Genomic DNA, 23,676 nt, shown 5'->3' on the forward strand with positions numbered 1-23,676 from the left:
AGAAAGTTCAGCTGCTGACAAACAAGGTGACAGGGATAAGGTCTTAATTTGAGTAAGATAGTGTCTTTCCCATATCCTTCCCCTCAGGCTGGAAATGTGAGTAACCTCTAACTTCCCCCTTCCAGCCCTCAGGCTGGAAAGGTGAGTAACCTGTAACAATCAGCAATCCCTTCACAGTAAGTTTGTGTTGAGTTCCAACTGCACTCTGCAGTTACAGAAAGAAATATGAGACAGGTTATTAATTTATCTAAAGGAGATAAAGACAAGTCTGAGCCTCAGACAGATAATACTCAGTAATATTCCCTCTCTGCTGGACACCGTGTTACTGATTCACTGAGAGCAGTGGTGTCAAGTCAGGAGAAAATGACTAAAATGCTATTTTTGCACTAGAAACACAGACTTGTGCCTTTTGACAACCCTAAATAGTTTAAATAGGCAAAATACCCAGAGACAGTATTGTTCTTTTTGTGATAACTATATTTGTGACACACAAGCGATACTCCTTACATATGCTCCCTATATGTATATTCCTTCATTTTTTCATGCTTATCTCATTAAAAACATTTCTATTGAAGCCATATCTGGAAGTTTCTTCAATTCAAAGTTACATCATATTATTTCCCTGTTTTTTCTTTTTCTTAATTTTTTTCTTCCTGTTTGCCATCTGGAGATCACAGACACCTGGGCTAAAATGTACATTTGTGTCCTCAACAGGCTGTTGTAACTACCTCAGTAAAGACATTGCTTAGCACATGACAGTACATGTTCCCTCTGTAGCCTCTCACCAGTGGAGGAGCTATGGCCTATACTACAGAGCAAAAATAACATGGAAACCTTGACCAGTAAGTGACTGTGGAGGGATACTTGCAGCACTTCAGTGTTACTGCAATTGCTATCATGAATATTTATTTGAACCTTGGGCCAAGGTTGAGTGCATCAACAAGGATTCAAAGGCCCCATTTCACCTGAGACCTCCACCCACTTTGGATCAGTTCACAGCAATTCCCTGATTAGAAAAACCAAAGAAACCAAACAAAAACCAAAACAAAACCAACCAAACCAAAAAAGCTAATGAAGAAACCCCAAACCGCAGTGGCAAGTCATGACAGGTGACTGATCAGTTACACATGCACCATGTACCAGGAGGTACTAATTAAGCAAGGAAAAGCAAATTCTTCTGTGAATAAGAATAACTTCAAGAATAACTACATTGAAATCAATCTTCCAGAAAGTTGAGTTTCAGGAAGAAAACAAAACAACTTTTGACAGCTTTTATCGAAAATGTGTTTGAACTGACCTCTAGAGTATGATTCAAATAATATTAAATTTGCAGCGTACAACAATAAAGAGACCATTCTGTGACACACAGTTTGCAGCCTCAGGATAAGAGAAACAAACATATTTGACAAAGAAAAGGTACAAGAAAGGTGCCAAGGATAGAAAAGAGGCAGGTACAAACAGGGCAATAAGCAACTTTCACAGCATATGCCTATTTTTCTGCTAGTACATAACGTAATTACTTCAAAATTACTGTTACAGTGGAAAAGTAAAGCTCCTTTGAAGCTTTCCTCCTAAGCCTTCTTTTAGTCCTCCTGTAGCCATCCTCTCTTCAAAGGGGTTTTCCTCAGGGGTTTGGCTAAACAGCGCAAATGCTTCGGTGCAGTTAATTCTACCTGATGGAGTTTTTACAGATAACTACAAATAAGAGTCTAGCAGGATTCTGAAGCACTGCTAAGCCTCTAACTACAACCTCAAGTGTTCAAGTCCTTGAAATTCTGGTCCAGGGACAGAGACTCGAACTGGACTAAATTACCTAAAGTGATATTTGGCATATCAAATGACTGCATGGTCCTTCACCCACAGATTCTACTGCCCTCCTTTTCTAAGCTCAAAATTCATCTCAACTTTTCTTAACCTCTATGAATTTTAGCTATAAAATGAGAACTAATTTTGCCTATAAGAAACCTAATCCTAAAGCAATGTTCTACGGGTTATACAAAATAAATATATAAATCTTTAAACTTCAACTGTCTTCAAGACAACTTCAAAACTAACTTAAGACATCAGTAAAAGATGAGTTAATAAGTGCTCAAGATATACTAAGTATATTGAAGTATTTATTAAAGCAATATAGCCAGGAATTTAGTTTCAACTATTTTTAATGCAACATTATAGATTTTTACATACTGAAGTTTAAGTTAAATGGGTTTTATTTTTTTCTTTTTCTCTATGTTTTAAAATAAGAAATAATCATCTAACCCCCCACCCCTGGCCCCCAAATAAAAACAACGACAAAAAAAAAAAGACAATTTAGACAGTAGCAAGCGGTGAAAAATCATTTCCAACTCTGGTATGCAGGCAGAAAAGGACAGTCAGTACCCACAGCACTTCTGCACTGCTCAGTTCATGTCAGTGGATCTTTTTCATTTATTGTGGTTAAACTACAGCAACAGTACCTGATTTTTGCAAGAGATGCACTATATATCTTCTTGAGATCTGTAGCTGCTGGTCACATCCAAAAGCATCAGAGAGGTATAAGTCCATAATTCTACCAGTATGAGACTCTTTACCCTGGTTTGAGGAACATCTGGTAATATCAGTATCTGAAGGAGACACAGAGGGCCCTAGGCCACCACTGGCATACTGCTTTGAATAACTCTTCTGTCCCAGAGAGGCAGGAAATTACAGGCAACTCTTGGTCATACAGAAATCTAGGATGCCTTAAGTCCTGGCATCCTTACCACTGCTTGCCTTCAGAATAAATCTGAATCAGCCCAAACACCTCCTCTCTCTGAAAGAAGACCAAAACCTGAATTAGACATTAGCAACCACCCTTTCCTCCTCCCTATGACCTTCCTAAGTCATCTGCCCTCCCTGCAAAAACACCTTCCATGACTCCTCCACAAATGCTCCTCAGCCGGCACCAGAACATCTCCTTTTACAGCAGCTACTTCCTGGACTCTCCATCACAGCAGGAGATCATTAAGCTCTTCTTTAATCCTGCTACCCTATCCTTCTGAAAGAAAGAGTCCAATGGCTTAGGTACACAATATACAGCTTTTTTCAGATCCTGAGGTATCAAACCTAATGGGTTCATGTGAAAAGTACTTTTTTTGAAGTTAATTTATGCTTTCATCAAAGTGATTTATGTTTCATCTCCTAAATAAATGCTTTGTGAGACCCCAAAATACTTCTTTCAGTTGTTGGAGGATTAGACTTTGTTTCCATTTTCTTAGAGGATGTGCAGCCAGATAACCTATGAAATGTAAATAGATTTTCTGACCTTAAGTGCTGTCAAAGGGATTTACATATTTCTATGTAATTAAAGAAAACATTTATGCAATGGAAAAAATTGCAGAATTTTTTAAAAATACATTTAAAATTATTTACAAGTACATGACATGAAAAGATGTGAATTGTTTAGTGTAACTTCAAACAAATAGTATTTCCCTGACATGAATGACAGTGAGCTAAGCAACAAAATGACACATAGACATACCTTACATCAAAAGTAAGTGTTTGTCTTCTAGCAATTCAGTTTCACATCCTTGAAACCTTTACCTTTAATTTTATGGTTGCTGCCATACATACAATAAAGTTTTGATGATAGATTATCCAATTCAAATTTGTAATGGTACAAATACATAAACAATCAGAGCATTAAGCTGGAGCTTTCTGTAGCTGTAAATTGCTTTACTATGGCCTATTTTTTATATTTCTTTTCACATAATCACCTCAGAGAAATGAACTGATAGACTGCTAACCTTTTGTCACTTCCAATATAACATTCTGGAAGTAATCACAAATCTTTGTGATCAATCTTTCTTCAGCATTCCTCTTCACATGTTCATGTCTTTTTTCTTCATCTGAAGTAGTCTAAACAGACATGAAATCATGAAACATACAAAAGCAATTGTTATTCATAAACATTCATTAGCTAATTAATTCCAGATAGTTCATGATTATTCATCAACAAATAATGAACTGAAGTGAAATTAATTATTCACAATTGGTTTATGTCTTCAGCATCTTGCATTAATTATTGCAGTGTTGATTCCTTTTGAGTCATTCTCGTTAGTCTCTGTCAGGTTAACAACGATGGCATGCACTGTTATACAAATCACAGAGCTCCAGAGAGTGAGATGCCAAAAGAATAACCTTTAGTTGCTTATTTTATCCTTAATCACTTATATATCATTATTTATAAACTGAAAAGTCACCTGTATGAGAATGGTAGGAAATATTTCCCATTCTAAAATTAAAACAAGTAAAACCCATACAAATATGCTAGGAAATTATAGTTTTTAGCTCTGCCTCTCTTTCTTAAATAAGAATTAAAATTATGTTTAAGAGTTTTCTTTACAAGCATCTAAGTAAAAAATACACATGCCTAAATATAGCTGTATTTTTCTTTCTGAAAAGTACAGTTCACAAGTTGATGTCTTGTATTTACATGGAATATAAAGGAGAAAATGGAATAAAATATAAACAGAATGAAGTATAATTTTTTTCTAATTACATTAAAACTCAGCTATTCTACTGTTTGGTTTGGGTTTGTTGGTTTTTTGTTGGTTTTTTGTTCTTTGTTTGTTTTGGTGTCCCTCCCCCCCCCAAAAAAAAAATGTCCATTATAATTTATTTTCTATGTACTTACAGAAAAGCAGGTGGATTATACAAGGAAATAGAATCCCATATGCACTCTAAGGACACACTTGAAACAGTGTGACCAGAGTTAAAAGAAAAAAAAAAAAAACACCTCAGGTTATTAGGTCACTTTTTTGTTTAAATGTATAAGAAATATCTTTTCTGATAAGAGTTTGGGGACAGTGGTGAAATTTATGTATCAAAAATTGTGAATCTATTTTCCCTGGTTTATATTGCAAGGTTCTCTTCAATACAATGATCAGTCCCTTCCACACATAGAGCAAAAAAGGCCTTTTGTTGTATCCCTATTTTCACTTATTTACCTTATTCATGTACACAAAACTAGGAGTAACTAAAATCCTCTTTTATGATCCTAAATATCCTCAGATTAAAATTTCCTAGAAATTATTCTTTTTTTCCTGACAAAATTTCATTTTTTTTCCTGACTATACTACATTATTGTTCCTTGTAATTTTAAAGAATTCAAAGAAACTATTTTCTTTTCTCCTTTAGGAGCTGCAATTGTCTTTCCTGGGCACTACTTGGAAATGTTTTATTTTGCATGTTTAAAGCAAAGCCTGGCCAGAGACCTTTCTTGGTTAGAACAGTTTTTTTTAATTTTATATAACTTAAAGCACTTAAAGGCTTCCAAGGCAGAAGTGGTAAAGGCAGAACATCTCACCATGTACTAAGTGTCAAGGAATCCCTGTGAGTTGAATCCCTGTTGTCTAAATTGTTGCCTTTTCTTGATGGCTTATTGAAGCAAAGGTGGGTGTGAAGCACTGCTGGGCACATGCTGCTTTTCACTGGGAGGAAAACCAGAGTGGAATGGAAAATACACCAGGGCATGTTCTGTATTCGCAATACCAGGGAGGGGATCAGGACTCTAATGTACATCATGGAAGGCATCACTCCACTTGAGAAAGCACTTAAGAGAAACCTCTCTGTGCTTCTTATAGACACAACTAGTACATTTAAGATTAGAAATATATATTGGATCTTTCCAGGGATTCAGCAAAGCACATTCTGTCATGGAGTTTTCATGGAATTGCTATGTAATAAAGAAATTATAGATATTGTTCTCAGATAAATGAGAACAACATTATAAAAATACTTGCAATTGCTACAGCCAGAGAATTACCATTAATAGTCACTAAATGTCAATAGCATTAGAGAGCAAGGGCTTGGGCATGCAACAAATTTTGATTATTGAAAAAGACATGGAAAGAGTTCCTATAGACATGCCCAAGTTAAAGCAAAAGTGAGGTAATTTGGCTTGTTATAAATACCTTGCACCAAAGGGCAAACTAAGCAAAATTACTTTGCTGTAGACTAAAGTTTCTTGTTTACTGTTCCACAGTCTGGATTTCTATTAGTCAGGCTTTAAAGATATTTACAAGTTTGCCTCTGTTATAAACTCACAACTCCAATTGTTCTTGCTTCTGTTATGAACCCCTAAACTTTTCCTCTGGCACCTTTTATAGTACGGAAATTTTAAAGAAAATGTATGTGAAACTCATGTAAGGGAAATGGGAATTTCTAACCAGACAAGTGAGGAGTGTTGCTATAGTACTTAAAAATAAGCATACATACAGGGGCAGGTGGCACCGAGGATGCAAATCCTAAAATCAAGAATTCTGTGTGTCACCTAGATAAATTTTTTGATCTTATGAAATGACATGTACACAAAAAATCAACGAAGGATGAGCTAAAAGACAACACAGTTTAATCCTAAATACCCAGTTTATACTTATTACATCAGTAATTTAATTATCAAAAATAGATAAAAGTATAAAAAATAGCCTTGCATTCTGTTGTCTTCATCTACACAGTTGCAAGTTGGTATTTTTACCATTTTTCACAATTCTATTCCACAGGTATTTTATTTATAATATCTGCACTGCCTTAAGAATTCCACATCACTATTTCTTTAAGTAAGAATATTCTAGGGGGAAATAGGAGATTGTTGCTTGGACTGTTCTAACACCTTTGTGTCACAGTGAAACCTCAATAATCTCAAATTAGGAGAGAGAAACTCTTCCAGACTGAGGGCAGAATCCTGACCTGCTGAGACAGGGAGTAGAATCTACATGTCTTCATGAAAAAAACCAAAGCAGGCTGCGTGTCATTGGAAATATGCCCTACCCAGAATGCTGCAGACAAGGCCAGGAGAAATCCCAAGGGAGCATTCCATGCTTTCTGTGCATTCCATGTTTTCTGAAGCAATGCTTGGTGATAATAATCCTACACTTCTGTGGCAATCTTGACTCTGATAGGCTTACAGATAGAAAAATTATGTGCTGAATTGTGCACTTCTGACATAAGGAAAAATGCATAGGTTATAAGGACAGGTTAAACAGAATCAGAAGCTATCTATATGCTGAAGAGGATCCCTTGATTTGCTTTAAATCTGACATTTTCAGGTCTTCAAGTGTTTATAGTTTACTGATAGCTTAGTTTCTTACATATGCAAGTTTGGTTATGAAATATTTATTACATAATTTTGCTTATAACTCCTAGTAGTAAAGCAGGATCCCCTTAGATATTGTACATAGATATGAAAAACAACCCCTGCCCCAAAGACCTTACAGGCCAACCATAAGAGAAAACAGATGGGCAGAGACAGATGGGAGAAGGAAGTAATGAGACTTCTGTGATGGATACAAGGAATGTAATTAGGTTGATCATTTACCCATGCAATGTAAAGAGTGCCATGAGTATGACACCACAGACAGATTTTTCAGAGAGGTTCTGCCTTACAGACCTTTTCTGTCTCCTGCTGTAACAAGGGCACTTCTGCCACTCAAAGCAGCACAGCTCAGGAGAAATTACTTGCTCAGTAATTGCTTACTTATGTACACTTTGCTTAAGTGTCTCTTGGAAATTAGCCAGCTTCTGAACCCTTTCACAGTGGGAAGATAAGGCAAAGATAGTGTTTAAAGTTTTTCCTACAATTCTGTTCTGCTAATGAAGCATCATCAGTTTGATAACATTCTGATGACCGTGCTTCCTAAGAAGGGAAAGAGAGCTAATAAAAGCATATTATTTACATATAAATATATTATTATTATTATTTCATAAGTACTTTTCTCCTCCCCACATTGTTACTTTGGTAGCAGAAGGCTGAAATTAGCTCCTGACTAAAATAAATGTACAGGTCTTTAGTTGTTCACTTATATCTAGTTATGTTTGCAAAATTTTGCTTTACTAGAAACTGAAGATCTAATGATTTTTGTGGTGTATTGAAGAAAATACATTAAGGATGGTTAGGTCACCTTTGGTTTTGAGCATGAATCAAACTCAATCTCCACAGAAGAAACAATTATTAAGTTAAATAAGACAAAATACATTTGTCTTGTCTGTTTCATACTACATGCACAGGACATCTGCTCAGCTAGAAAAGGACTGTATTTTTTTAAGGTTAACAAAAATGCCATAAAGTATCCAAATTAATCTATTGCGTTTTATTGCAAGCAGGAATACATTTTTCTTGTCAAACACAGACATCTGGGCCTGTAGTATGAATATGGTAAATCGAATAAATGGTTAAGTGTACTTTCTCTCTAGAATTCAGATGTCTCTTGCACCTTAATACATACATGAAACACTCACTGCTTCCCAGAAACGTTAAAATCAACACACACATGCAAATATAAATCAATATTTAATAAAGGTTATTGATCATTCAATTAAAGAGGCATTTTGCAGTAAGCATCTTCATAATCTTGCAGTAATGCTTGATATTTGAGGAACAATAAAATTTTCTGATCCTTTAATTCTGAACATGGAGCAATTCACATTTAAATCAGAACTTTCTTAATTATGTTAAATTATGACTGAAATACAAGTTAGGACTGACAGAAATTGTGTATCTGCCCATGTGCTGTTATGGGAGGCAACATTAAAGCACCGCAGAGCACAAGTTCACTCTGGAAAAAACAGGATAATACACTGGAAAGAAGACAAAGAGTCTTCAATTATACAATCAGATCATGTACAGTCACAACAGTTTTTGATGGTCAGCAAATACCAATTCCCATGGAAAGGAATATAGGAATGGGATAATGACACTTAAACTTTACATTTAACTCCTTTTATGTTCAATCTCCTAGTATTCACAAAAGTACCTGGAATTCTTCATGTAAGTTACGTGAACCAGTGAATTTTTCTTTTCATGCACAAAACCCTAGTTTTGCTTCTCTTTGCACCAACTAAGAAAAAGGATCAATTCACATCTGGCTGCACTTAAATGCAAAACTACTGGTGCCTTCAGTGCGAAGAGGTTTCACCTGAAAATGTATTTTCTTCTTTCTTTTTTTTTCCTCACAGAAGAACTGTCAAGTGTATGAGAATAAAAATAATCCATATATTTATGTGAAGGCGCTAGAGCTAAGGTGGGGCAAATCGGGTAGCACCTTAACTGCAATAGCAACTGGAGAAAACATTCCTCTTGAAACATGCACTCAAGTCACATTCAGTTTTTCTTCGGCTTCAGTTATAATTTCAGATTTGAACTACACAGGTACACAAAAGGCTTCTGACAGTTATTATTAAAACGAATGTTCCTTTAGAATAGCCATAAATTACAACCCAGCCAGATTTACAGTCTATTTTTATTTTTTTCAGCAATTTCCCCTCTCCCTTTTCTTCCCATATTTTTCTTCTTTTCCTATCTTATCTGATGGTACCCAGATGTGGGCGGATCAAATTCACTTTTGCTGTGATATCCCTCTCTACACTGAAAGGCCTGGCTAGTCTGCAAACACCTTTATATGTGTTGGCAAGGGCAGCTTCATCAGGCAAGATAACTAGGAATCTGATGATTTCAAACTCACTGCAGGCTACTTTGTCCACATTCCAACAGTATTTTTGATTATTCTTTTACCATTTTTTATGTTCTTCACAGTTTTGCTTGTCACCTTTTAACCCATCCTTCTCATTGTCACAGACAGAATCAAAACATAGTACTGCAGTTATGTCCTCTGGAAACACTTGGTAAGTGAGCAACAGATAACCTGTGTGGGTTAAATTCTGGATATTGAAAAAAAATGTAGTTATTTCCATTAAATCAACAAATAACCTTGGGAAAGAAAAGGGTGTGAGAACTCGGTCCTTAATAATATAGACATTTTGCTGAGTTGCGGCTAACTTTGTGTCTTTGTAGATAAGTAACTGTTCTGAAAAGAAAGTGGTAAGGCAAAATCCAGCATTTCTTTAGGATTTCTATAAAATGCTTCCAAATTATGTCTTCTTGTAAAGAATGGAGGTAAACTCCACAACGTCTCTGTTTTCTCAGACACATTTTTTTCATGACATTTCCTACTTCCCCTGATGCTGTCAAATGTGTTAAGGGTGTCTGTTTTTTGAATGTCTCACAAGACTAAAATGCTTAACACACAGCTTTTTGTGCTTCAAGCCTTGACTTTGATACTTGGGAAAACAGCCATAACTCAGAACTGGCTACCATCTGGGCTACCTAACCTCAAAAAACCCTCTGTTTGGCAGCTTTTTTTTGTTTTAATTAAGAGTTTTGGAGGGCTAAATGGCAGGCAAAACAGAGTTTTTGTTTCTATAATGACAACCTCTGAGACTGGACACTGCAATACAAAATGGACAACACAGTAACAAATTTTTTTACTGCTACACTTTGTGGCTTGATTCATTACACAGTGTACAATGCAATACAGTCCAATGGAGCACAAAGTGTCCACAAATCCTGAAATATTCTGCTCTCACAAAACACAAACTATACATTTCCTTGCATTTTACAAGTATTTAAATCAGTAATATACAGAAACATTCAAAAAGAACCCTAAATTTATTACTGGTGTGATTTCAGGGATGACTTTAACTCTGGTTTCCAGTAAGGAATGGTGGAAATACATTTTTCAATAATACACAGTTTTCAAACATGCTATTGTTCTACATGTCCTTGTAGACATTTGAAAGGTTACAAGATTTAAATAATTTAATTTTGGAGAGATCAATTTTATATCAGAATGTATTTTGAAATATTTGGAATCAGTTCCATTTATCTTCTGATTTTATAGGTACTATCCAGCTGTGTTATGTAGGGCTCAAATGGCTTCAAGTGCTTAATAAAAACGAAGCCATTTCAAAGAAAAAGTAGACTTTACAAATGTGTCATGTACCTAACCTTAAGCCTCTAAATGTTTCACATTCTGAATTGTTTGCTTCTAAAAACCTAAAAGAGAACATAAGGCCACCAAGATTTGCATCTTAAAGACATAAACCATAAAATTAGGCTAGCAGGAAAAAGAAATAAGCTGTTGTTGATAGTGCTCATTGATATAAGACAGTGAGGATCACAAATGGTATAAAACTGGCTTTCAGCCATCAAATCAGTAAGATATATTTCAAGAATTCAAATAATGACAGATTATAGAAAGAAAAATGTACACATGAGTAATCTCCAATAGTCATGAACAACAGAACTTGTTTGTAGGCTGGAAAAACCAGCACAAGCTTGTACTGAAGTCTCAATACCTGACTGAATTTGGGAAAGTCCCTGAGCTAAAAGGTTTGGTCTCTTTCTCAGAGTGTTAGAAGGAATTCAGAAGTAACTTACTGTAATTGTCATGTGGAAACAAAAGAGATGGGCAGCAAGAAATCGTTCTCAAGAGCACTATATACCAGGTTCTTTGGACAACATATCCATTCCACTCTGGGGTTTTCTGAACATGGTCTCTCATCTGTTTCATCAGTGTGAACATGGTGACTGGTGTATATAACCAACATGCCCAAACGCAGTGAAAGTCTAGTGTTTGCATATGTGCCCACCATTGCCACAGACCAAGTTCTGATGAAGAATTAACCTGTCTTAGGAAAAGAGATGGTAGAAAGGACTAGGAAGAAAATTTAAAAGAACAGAAGTATCAAGTAAAACATGCCACAGAGAGGTAGTGCTGACAGGTGACAGGAGTGAAAAGATACTGAGATTGGTGCTACTAAAAAAATAAAATAGAAAAAAGTAGAACTAGCAGAACCTGGTACTTAGGCAGAGGAGTATACCCTTCTTGTTTTCTTTATTTTCCTAGAATTTCATTACACTGTTGCCATCTCTTGATTTTAGCTTCTGTCTTTTTTTCCTCTCATCTTTTTGCTTTCTCCTGTGCGTACCTCCCTCTTTTCAGTCTCCATTTACTTAACTCCCTTCCAAACACGCATGGTTCCACCTCTCCTCACCTTCTCCGTGTTCAGGAGAGATAAAATATGTTTTCTAAAGGAAATTACAGACATTAAATGTCAATAACGACATTTAATTAGAACCATTGATTTGTGTTTAATAGTTACCCTTAAAAGCATTTGAGTTGAAAACTTAGACACTTTCATAAAGAATCAGTGTTTTGAATATAGAGAAATCAAAGCAGTGTCTGGCAGTATGTTTGACACAAAAAGATTTAAAAGGAAGGGAATGACATATTGTGATGGGAATATATTATTTATTTGAAGATTGTAGTCATAATATATTAATGAAAATAAGAATGACTGTTCTTAACCGTGATGATTACCATCCTCCCGGTTAACAACCTGTTCAGGCGCTGTCCAACAGCACCACGGACAGTGACAAACAAGCTCCTGTGCCAAAGTTCAGCTGTGGCCACAGTTCATCACTTCAAGCTCTTGGCAGGAGCCTGGATGACTCAAGACATACTGAGCCTTTCACTTCTGTCATGGTCTGTCCTCCAGCATTTAATATATGAAACTTTTGATTTGTACCAGAAGAATTAGGTTTACCTTCTGCTTGTAAAAATGCAGTATTGTTCTTCCTTTTCACACTAACTCTTGAAGTCCTCTCTTAAATCTGTCTAGTTATCTTCAGCTCATATTAATATCCTATCCCCTGGTGAACCTCAGTTTGCACTAGGAAAATGTTCCTCAATGAGAATTACTTTGTTCTACAGAAACCTGAGCTTTCCTAAGTTTCCAATCATGTAAAAGAGGTTTCTTAAAACAGCATCCTTTCACACCTTGACCAGTAATTCAATTATGAAACAAGACTTCAGAATATATTTTAAAAGAAATCTTAGGAGATGGAAGAAATTTGTTAAAAATTAAATTTGTTTTCATACCACAGAGGGATCTTGTGTGGAATGCTCAAAATGACATCAAAATGAGATTCCAATCACATATCCAAACTGCCATTCTATCTGTGCTATTTTTTTTTTGGACACAAATGCAAAAGACTCGCTCCAATGCATTGACTCTGATACTCAGACTATTAGACAGTTCTAAAGATGCCAGTTCAGAATCACACATCATAAAATGAAGCCATCTGAGTTTCATTCCATCAGTTCCACCTACATCATAAAAAAATGTTCAAGGTTCTTCTATCTTGCCCTTTAAGAATTTTCAGCAAAGACTTATATTACTATTTATAAATTGAGTTAATATAATGACAAAAACTCATTACACTGAAAATAGTATTTTTATATTTAGCTCTTTGGGAATAAAAGCAACACTGACATATACAATATTGCTGTGTTCTCCAAAAGACTTGTGATTTTAAAATCACTATGTCATCCCACAAAACAGGCAAATGTTTTCTGTAATTCTTTTTTAATCTCACATTTCAGAATACAGGATAAGTCACTGAAGTGCTTTTCCCACATTACTTTGCAAGTATACTGCTGTTCATTGAAAGATTAAGTACAAGTGGAACATCAAGAGGAGCAATCAAGAGTTGATTTTGTATGCTTGCAGCTAGCTTGAAAACAAAAAGCCTTTAAACAATCATCAGTGATTTTCCTGTAGTTTGACGTACACAGCCTGCAAATGCAAATCAATATAGTGTATCTTCAATGTTGCATATTTTACTCTAAAATTTGAGGCTTGTTATATTTGATTGTCTATAGATTTGTAGACCATTACTCCATGTCTACAGAATTTATAATTGTTATATCTGTGCTTTGAATTTTTAGTGCTTACTTGTCAAATTAAACCTTTAGATTTATCTGCAGTTCTATTTGTTAAGGATGTGACCATAATCTTGGATATAACCACTTAAATCAGGATTTAAAAACCAGAAGCCGATACACTTGTGCTGGTTAGAAACAGTGAATTCAGCATGAATTCGAATTTATCTTCTCCCAGGGGAAAAGGGCATCCTTAATGCCTATGAGTTTTCAGCAACATTAAGCCATCATTTAAAAAGCACTTTTCCATTTCAATTTGAAAAGACTTAGTTTTAAAGCTTAATTTTCTAACATAGATTGAAAACAAGTGGGAAAAAAACCCAACCAAAACAGATAATCAGATAGTCTTCTGATTTAATTGACCCAAACAAATTCCTGCCCTGTAAACTATTATTCGTGTTTTAAGTTGTTTTCTGAGGGGGTCTTTGTTTGTTTGTTTGACAAAAGGATCAGCATCCTTATGTAAAGAAGCACTTCTGTATCAGATCTGGTTTTTACTTTTTTTATTGCACCACATCAGACCCTTACAAATTCTTCCTCACAGAATGAAAACACATTGACACATATTATTTCTGAAAACAGATTTCTGAGGATCTACTCTAAATCCACAGATGCTTAAATGTTCCTGGACCATGTCTGAAAGCCTAAAATCTGCACTTAGATTGTTCCCATTAGCAACTAGATACATGAAATACTATTTTGAGGTATTTCATGGATACAAAGATTTATAACCATAACCCTTTTCTACTTTATCCATGGCATCCCTCTCTGGGACACTGTATCCCTATTTCAAATGTACTGGTGACTTTTTCTCAGAGAAATTCTGCAGAAAAAGAGGAGTTTAAAACTAGAGTGTGTGGGAGACAAACTGGTCATGTACAACAGCTGCAGCAAAGTTATTTGTGCTCTAAAATAGGCCAGACTGGCTTAGAAAAGAAATGTGCAAAGAAAAAAGTGTTTGCTGAGGTGTTACTGCAGCAGTAAAACCACTATATATAGCTTACAAAGCCTGTGAATGAACACTCTTACAAAAAACCTACTCCCTAAAATGGAAAAAAAATAAAAGAAAGAAACATTCACAGAAAATATCTGAGGATTTATTTTATCTTTTCTCAGGGGAACTGTGTTTCCTTATTTGCTATTATTGATCTTTTAAACAAACCTTGCATTTTTGGTTTACCATAATTGAGAAAGTGAGTGAATCATGCTCTGAAACCCTAAAGTTTCATATACTGTGAGTGGAAAATAATTAACTAATTAAAAGTGGTTCATATAGTACCTCATGAGTCAGAGCTTCTGTGTAATATGATGCCAAGTCATCACGTGCAGTGTTTAGCTCCAGAACTTCCTTTGTCTCCATTTGTAAAAAAAGTGAGCCTTATGCCAGATTCCCAAATCATGCAGAAATTTGAGAGCCCAATCTTGTTTTTTTCCCCAAATCCATTGTGCAACACTGCCCATTTTTGGTGCTATCCTCCCCAGTTTGCTAAATTATGTTAAATCACATTCCTATGGCTAAAACAACACTGGAAGTTCTTTAAATCATTCTTTACCAGCCCAGAGGATAGCAAGTTTCTTAACTATGGTTAGTATCATGTTTAACTCACTGACTCCAAAAGGCTGCAATTCCAAAGTGGAAAGAAATGTGACAAACCCCATACTTATTGGCAGATCCAATTTTAGTACATGTCTTTCAAAGCTATCATAATGTCAGACAAAAATGTCTCACCTAAATTTTTTTATCACGAGATGCTTCATTTCCAAATGAAGATCAGTTCTGTCTTTCCTGAAAGCCAGATATGTACAATATACAAGTTTAGTCAAAGAGTGAGCTGAACAGGTTACATTTTTGTAAGCTTCATGTTAAAACATTAACAAGCTATCATTATATATATTATCTGAGGTGTAATTATCTTTTATGACCTTTTCAGTGTATTCCTGTTATATCTTTTAATACAGAACAATTACTGTTAATTAATGGTTGCTGATGAAACAGGCAAGTCATGTTAGATTGTAAGTATCAATGCAAGGAGCCTTGTTACTTTAAGCACAGATCCAGATGAGTCATTAAAAAGTTCTAATGAATAAAAAGGCAATAAGCAGGAATTTTGATATAGAGTGGTATAGTACTCAGGAAGCTACACTACTAATAATCCATGTTATCCTTAAATTCTCTGACTGCATGAATCATTTTACTCAGAAACAGCAAGGGAAAAAATTGCACTTCACCTTTGTGAAATGGTTCTATGGCAACTGAGCAGAGAAGTATTTGTGTTAATTCTTCTACTGAATTTACTATTGAGTAGCACAAGAATTATTTCATCATCCTTTTAATGTTCTTAATCTCATTAGAATTGCCTAAGAAGCTGCATCATGGAACAATCTTAAAGTGAATTTGTTCTCCCTACACAGAACATACGTGAGTGAGATACATTATTTTATTTTATAAAATAAAACCAGTAATTTGGAGGTAAAACCAGCAGTATTCTCTCTGCTTAAGCATCTCAGAACAACAGCAATACAATTCTTACTGTGAATTCTGTATACACTCTGCTATTTTCGGATTCGAAGAGTTGCAGTACATTTCTTTTTGTGACAGCTTAGTTCACAGCATTATATTTTGCCACAGAAATTTAGGACCTGAGCCAAAATGGAGGCAGTGGAAACGTTCCCATTGACGTCAGCAAGCCTTGGATAAGGCCCCAGACGGCTAAGGACTAGGATTGTCAACTTACAATTAATGTAATTAATGCATCTACACTGGCCCTACAGCAGTCCAGGCATAAAATTCCTCTTTTGCTGTTAGAATTTAACATCTTTTATTAGGAACTTTGAGAAAACACAAATTAAAAAGGGAAGAAAAAAAGGCGAGGGGGGGTGGAGGAGGGGGGTGGGAGAAAAGAGGAAAACATCTACAGGTTTATGAGAATAAACCAGAAACTTATACGCAAGCCTCTGTATAAGCTGTTAATTGTTTATCTCTAATATAACAGAATAATAATATTCTGCAACACAATGCCAGTAGATACAAAGGTAGTTTACATTCACATTTCAAGGCTCTTGCCTTTATGGGTCTGAAACATTTCTCAATTAAACTAAGGTGTCTAAAAAGAAAGGAGGAGTCTGAATCTAGAGACTGAATTAGAGTGATAACAGTAAAATAAACATTTCAATTTGTAAGACAGTTGTTTCTGATATTTTAATGTGTTTACTACAGTATTTTTGAGGGATTGAAAAAGGTAACTAATGCAATGTGTCTTATAGAGGATCACTAGCTAACATTGCAGGCAACAGCTTCAGTAAAACTACCAAAGTGAACAGACAAAACTTATTATACTATTTCCTTATTGCTTTTATATTCTATGTCTTTTTTTTTTTTTTTTACATAATAACATGTTTGGGCTCTCTACTTCATAATTTGAGCTTCCATTTATTTCTTTTTGTAATGTTTTATGCCACTTATGTTTAATTCTGTAATTTTTTTTTCAGTTTACTAGATATTATATCTTTGTGGGAAAGACATATTGTTCCAATGGATTGCAACTCACAAGTACCTAGTACTCATACCGAGATCAATCACAGTTACATGTCACAATAATGTTATGTATGATTAATGCTGAATGATTAGTCCATAGGCTCATTTCAATGAAATTTTCCCAGTATTAATGATAGGGTCTCATATTCTAGTACTTCCTCAGACACTTATGGAATTTAAAATCCCCAACTCATTAGTAGATATCAAAGCCATAGTAGGAAGGTTGATGTGATGAAAGCATTTAATCAGATGTTCACATAAGCAAGCTAATGAACATCTGAGCCATTTTTGTGATTGTAACAGAACATTTAGTTTGAAGGAATAAATGTCTTCTGTACATTAATTACTCATTTCATATAGAAGGTAATTTTATTTTACTGTGTTGCACAGAAAATCATACTGGTAGTAATATCCATTTCAAAGAAATAGTTGGTTTTGTAAAGTCTTTACTTACCCTGTGGAGAGTAGCAACACTTTCAGGAAATGTTTTAGGCTCCTGAAGAATCTGAGAAACATCTGCTTCAATGAAAATATTTTCCTTGTGAAATGCTGAACATTTAGCACTTACTCATAGGCATTTCATAACTGTAAGAGAGAGCGGATGATAAAAATCAGTCTGAACTTGGGAAAAATACTTCAACTTATTGTTCTTGACTACAGAAAATTACAGTGCAAATGTAGGGAAAAAAGTGCATGTTGCAAAATGGGATAATGTTAGAATTAGGGTATTTAGGAGTACATCACTGTATACCCATTTCAGTAGTACAGGATATTATGTATGTCACTAAATTAATCCACAATGTCTTTGACAACATAATGAAGGAAATAGAGTCACTTTCGTCATTTCATCTGTGGATGAATCAGCCAGCTAGCTTCCAGCACTACAAGCAAAACCAGTTGGAATTAATAACTTTTCTAAGAAAAGTGATTTCCTGAATTTGGGTATAGTTTGAGCAAATTCAAAGTTAGGAAAAAAAAGAGGGAGGGAAAGGAAAAAAAAAAATAAGCCAAGTAGGTAGTTGAGTTTAAAATAGTATTTTTTTTGTTTGACATTTTCAAAAGAAAATATTTCAACTTAAGCATGCTTTTATTTCTAAACTCTTTTTAACTTCTGAAGTATATTAGAAATTATCCAAATACATGCAAATATTTCCACTCTATCTGAAAAAGATGCCCAGCTACAACTGTAATCTTTTCTTTCTTCACCATGCAACATTTCTGTACCAGCAACTGAACCAAAACAGCTATTTGAAAAGAGCTTCCCTTCAGTTTCTCTAGGGACTATTAGCTGGCAGTGGTATGATCATGCCCCCACTGTTTGAACTAGGCTGAAATACCACGGTAGGGACTGGTGGGATACAGCCACATATAAAACACGGAATTGTCCATCTGGTAAGGAAAATATCTGGATGCTTCTCTGAAGTGTTTATAATAGTGAAGTGTTTATAACAAGAGAGTGTGTTCACTTTGTTGTGTTCATCCTTCTCATTGTCTCTCAGTTTTGTCTCCCTACAGAGCTGGAATATGATTTTGCAATGTGAAAGGCACAATACCTTTCAAATAGGATGGAAGAATTAAAAAAAAAAAAAAAAAAAAAACACCAAAACAACAACCAAAAAAACCCCCAAACCCATAGAATTTCTAGAAGTATCGTTATCAAGAACCAAGTGTGCTCTATTACTGTCTGATATCCAGCTGAAAAACCAAAATCTGATGAAAAACCTCCATACGTGAGTTTATAAAAGCTTGAATATAGGGACATGTTTGGGAAAAAAAGCTGGAAGATTTTCAAAAAGCTGGAATCCATGTAGACAAGAGCAAAGCAGTTTTAAATGTCTGTTTCTAAGGGACACAAACAATAAATTTTCCATGATGATGACTGCACTGACACCTTAGAGCAATTTAGAAAATTACTGCCTATTTAATTATTTTGAAAGAAGTTTTGTTTTTCCTTTTTTTTTTGTAATGTTGAATTCATCCTATGAAATATTATTTATGTATATAACAAATGACTAAATGACTCACTAAAAAAAATGAGTGGTTCAGCACTTCCAAGGGGAAATACAATAGAGTGAAGATTGTGTTGAAGAAAATGCATTAATACAAAAACAGTGTGATCTTAAGCTCCTTACAAAAAGGGCAAAAGAGAAAGAAAACTTCTGCAGCTGGAAAATGGGAATACCAACAGCTCTCTTCCAACTAATATTACTGATCAGCCAGGAAAGATAAGGGATCTCCTCTCACATACAAGAATTAGGAAACCTTAAAAACATATCTCTAAGCAGACACTGCAGCACAGTATTTCTTAGCAATAATATGTATTCAATAATCTGGGACAGGATTTGTAAAGGTCCTGTTTCCCACCTGAAGGATGAATCTGGTGAATCTGGATGAATCATGTTCAGTCATGTCTTGTTTTGGGCTACTACCCATTGGCTCAGCCCCTGTTCATATGAATGCAATATCTCCGAGATATTAGATATCCCAGAAATATTCTATGTTCCATAGCCAGAGTGCAAATTCAATAAATGAAGAATAACTAACACGCTTTTGCAAACATGGGTCATGTCAATTTATTTAGAATCTTTGTATTGCTTTTGTTCCTTTTTTCAAATAGAATTTTAACTTCCACCATTAAAAACTAAAAAAAGTGAAATGGGTACTCCTAAACTTTTCAAGATCAAAATATCAGGTTATTTATAGGTACTTTAACATATAGAATAGGCATTTTGCTGCTTACTTTAGACGTCTTGAGTATATTTTTTGCTGGTGACATGACTCACTTCAGCATTTATTGTCTGATTGTACTGGTTTTCAGAGTGAATCTGCTCTAAATTCCCTTAAAAAAGAGATACAGAAAAGACTTCCATAAAGGCACTTTAATTCCATTCACTCTCATTTCTAGACATTTCCCGTACATCTATCTGACAGTGTCCTTGCATTCTGTTACCATTCTTAACAGATGAAATCATTATAAATCCTGGGTTTTTAAACTGATCTGAACCCTGTTGTTAAGGTCAGCTGACAATAGAGGAAATCAATAAAAAACAAAGGAAGAAGACATGGATCTTGTCTAATTGGCTCATGTTTCCACAGTATGTGATAGCATGTTCTTGAAAATGCAAAACTCAAACACTGTTATAAGTCTACTGTTGCAAGTGGTTTCTTTTTTCTGGTGTTAAAAAAATATATATATATATATATATATATATATTTTAAAATAACTTGCTCCATACTAACTATTAAAAAGTCAGGATAGATCTTAAGGAGATTAGGCAGCATAAAACACATATATTTTCATGAAAAATAAGTTATTATACTGTATTTGATATTTTCACGCTCAGTGAAATAGTGATTGCAGTCACTTCTTCAGAATTAAATTAACTGAGCTCTGTGAACTGACTGCTACAGATGAGAGAATCTGACAATTATAAATATATGAAATGAGAGTAGTCATTAAGAGACATAAGGATGTGAATCCAGTACTCCAGAAGAAACAATAGGAGTACATCACACCTCAGTCAATGACTTAGAACTTCTTTTGTGATATTGTGCTTTAGTTTCTTTAGCAAAGGGCACTAAAGCCCTGAGAGGCAATGAATTCTTATACACTTAGTAATTATGTGGGATTTTGCAGATTTTTAAAATTATTATTATTTTTCATACATAAATTGGGGAAACCCACTTATATTGTCAAACTTTGGACACCTTTAGAGACTCCACTTTGTTCCCTACTAAACCTTGAACACTTGAACTGGGTTTGTTGCCTTTTCTCCTTTCCTCTCCTGCATGACATTATGACACCACTGACCAAAAATTTGGACCCATCTGCAAAAGGACATTTAATAAAATAAAAATGAACTAATTGAAGGTCTGAACTGAACTGCATCATCCAATTCTTACACTGCTGTTTATTTCACACAAAGGTTTACTTGACTAAAATAACTCAGGACCATGCTTCTGAAAAGGAATGTCCATTCAGATGTAATAGACTGCAGTCTAACTTCACACCTTCGGCTAATTCTTCCTAATTTCCCCAGTGTTTCTGTTTGGAAAAATATCCTGGAGGCACATTAATCCTTGAATCTGCGACACAATCTTTGTAATACAAAATTGGCTACATGCCTGGAACTTCTGGTCTCTGATTTTCTCTTTCATGCAGCATTTTTTCTTCTAATATTCCAGACAAGTAAAGTCCAGATGTTTTCGGCTGTTTAAGAAAGCAAACACAGGACACCCTTAGGCATTCAGTCCTTTACTTAAAAAAGTCCCATTAAATTCAGTCTATTTCATTTGACAATCATAGGTACTGTTTGTCTTTGGATTACTTTTCAAATAGTAATTATTGGTTAGTACTTTAGGGCTTGCATATCTTTAAATGGAATAGGGCACTGAATTACCATGTTCTCCATCACTGACTTGTATGTCTAGAGCATGCAGGGCTTGAAACAGTTAAACTGCTCACCCAGCTAGTCAAACTGACTATTTGTTCAACAAATACAGGTACAGATCTCTATTACAACAAATACTGGTCCAAGTAATTATTTTTTCTAAAAGTTACTCCCTGTAGTAATTTATCAATGCATATTTCAAAACAAGAAACTCTCAGAAAAAAAATTGATAAAAACTGAATTTAATACTTGTACAGCATTATATTCACTTCTTAACTCTCCTTCCCAGCCAGAGAATCTAAATTTCTTGAATAAATAATTTTATCTATCACTCCTAGTTATTTATAACCCAACCCTAAATTTCTCAGTAAAAACCAGTAGCTTTTTTGATCCTACAGGGTATATTTATTAAACAGGATGAAAGAAATTCCACTACCAAGTATGCCAATGCCACCATTTCACGCATCCTTTCTCTGCACAGTTTTTCTCGTTGCCCATCTATGTGTTAGCAAACAACACTTAGGGAAACTAGTTTATTATCAAGATTTTTAAATCTGTCTGTAAAGTAATTTTTTCACACAATTACATTTGAACTACATCTTAATAATTTTTATGCATTATATTGCAGTGCAGTAAGGGAGTAATTTGGAGGATTTCTGGATTTGCTGCCACAGAGCCCTGAGCAGCAGCCTTACCCCATCCCAAGCCTGCTGCACTTACAGGGTTCCCTCCTGGCTCCTTCATGCACAGTTCTGACATAGCACAGTCATCATAACTTTGGTATTGCACTTCCTGGTACCATTTTAGACAACTCTGGAATTTCTGTCTCTACTTTTGTGCCACCATTCTAGCTCGATATAAGTATAAATGCCTGCACAGGAGAAAAGAAAGGATCCTTTGTTTCTAGGAAGACTTACACATTACTACCTTGGTGACATTACTTCTTATGAATTTATTTCACATATTCTGATACTTTCTCTCTGAGCAGAATACCAGAAAGCTATCATAGTGATTTTCATTGCTTAATGTCCCTTAATTTTTGGAGTCATTTTCTTAGTGTCTTGTTACCACAGTGTTTGATAACCACTAGTCATGTTGTAATTAATTGAAAATTGAAGCAGGAATGAGCAGAGAAAAAAAAATTCTTTATAAATTTATAAACATTTAGGCATCCTATATCTGAAAATATTACTTCACAGCAAAATTTTTAATTTCTACAATCAAAAAACTGTGTATCAGTCAGATAATTTATGATTAAGTGTACAAGTTCCACCAACATGATCTCTGAAAATCCTCATGTTCCACAGAGTCCAGCTATCAAAAAGTCATTTGCATTAGCTTTAGATATTTGAATAATATTCCAGAAGCCTGAGAATAGTCATGTAAATATGTTCTCAAGAACATGCAAGGGAAACCCCCTCAGTATACCTATTACTATTATATTGACAATACATTGAAACTAAGCAGATAAAAATTGTTCAAGAGAAATGCTTAGTTTCTCCTGGATTGAGAAAGATTATTGACAGCAAAAGGGGCTTCAAAGAACAGAAAAAATTACAAAACCCAAAAGCTGAAACTTGAACTTCTCAACAGTTTTAACAAGAGGATAATTAAAATTTTTAAATTATAGTTTGAGCTTTTGAAATATTACCTTACCACTTATGAGGTGAGAATAATAGACTCTTTAAGTTATTTCTGTATTTTCTTTCATTTGATTTCTTACCAACTTTTAACAATAATTGTAATAAGTGCATTTCTAATCATAACCAAATGTTACAGTTTAAACCACAAGATATGCGTTTTCCTCTTTTGTATTAACAAAAGAACAAAATAGAAATTCCTATCAAGCATACTAGAATCCCCTTGTTCTTTCATTCTATTCTGGTGTCCCTAATAAAGTACTGTTGCCTTTCCTGTAGCATTACCATAGCAAATGATCTCTTGCAATTCCTTTTGCAATGCATGTGAAAATGTAATGTTCAGGACAGATGATGCTTTGGTGACCTTACTGCTGAAAGGGAGCAGATTCAGCTAAGGCCACATGGACCTGATTTCCTTACAAAGAGATAGGGTTGGTATCAGGTCACTTTATGGAGAAGAAATAATTGAGAGGAATCTTTCACCTTCCAGGATTGTCTATGTTATCCTGAGAGCAAATCAACCATTCAAG

Source organism: Vidua macroura, chromosome 1 (assembly GCF_024509145.1).
Source record: "Vidua macroura isolate BioBank_ID:100142 chromosome 1, ASM2450914v1, whole genome shotgun sequence".
NCBI lineage: Eukaryota > Metazoa > Chordata > Aves > Passeriformes > Viduidae > Vidua > Vidua macroura.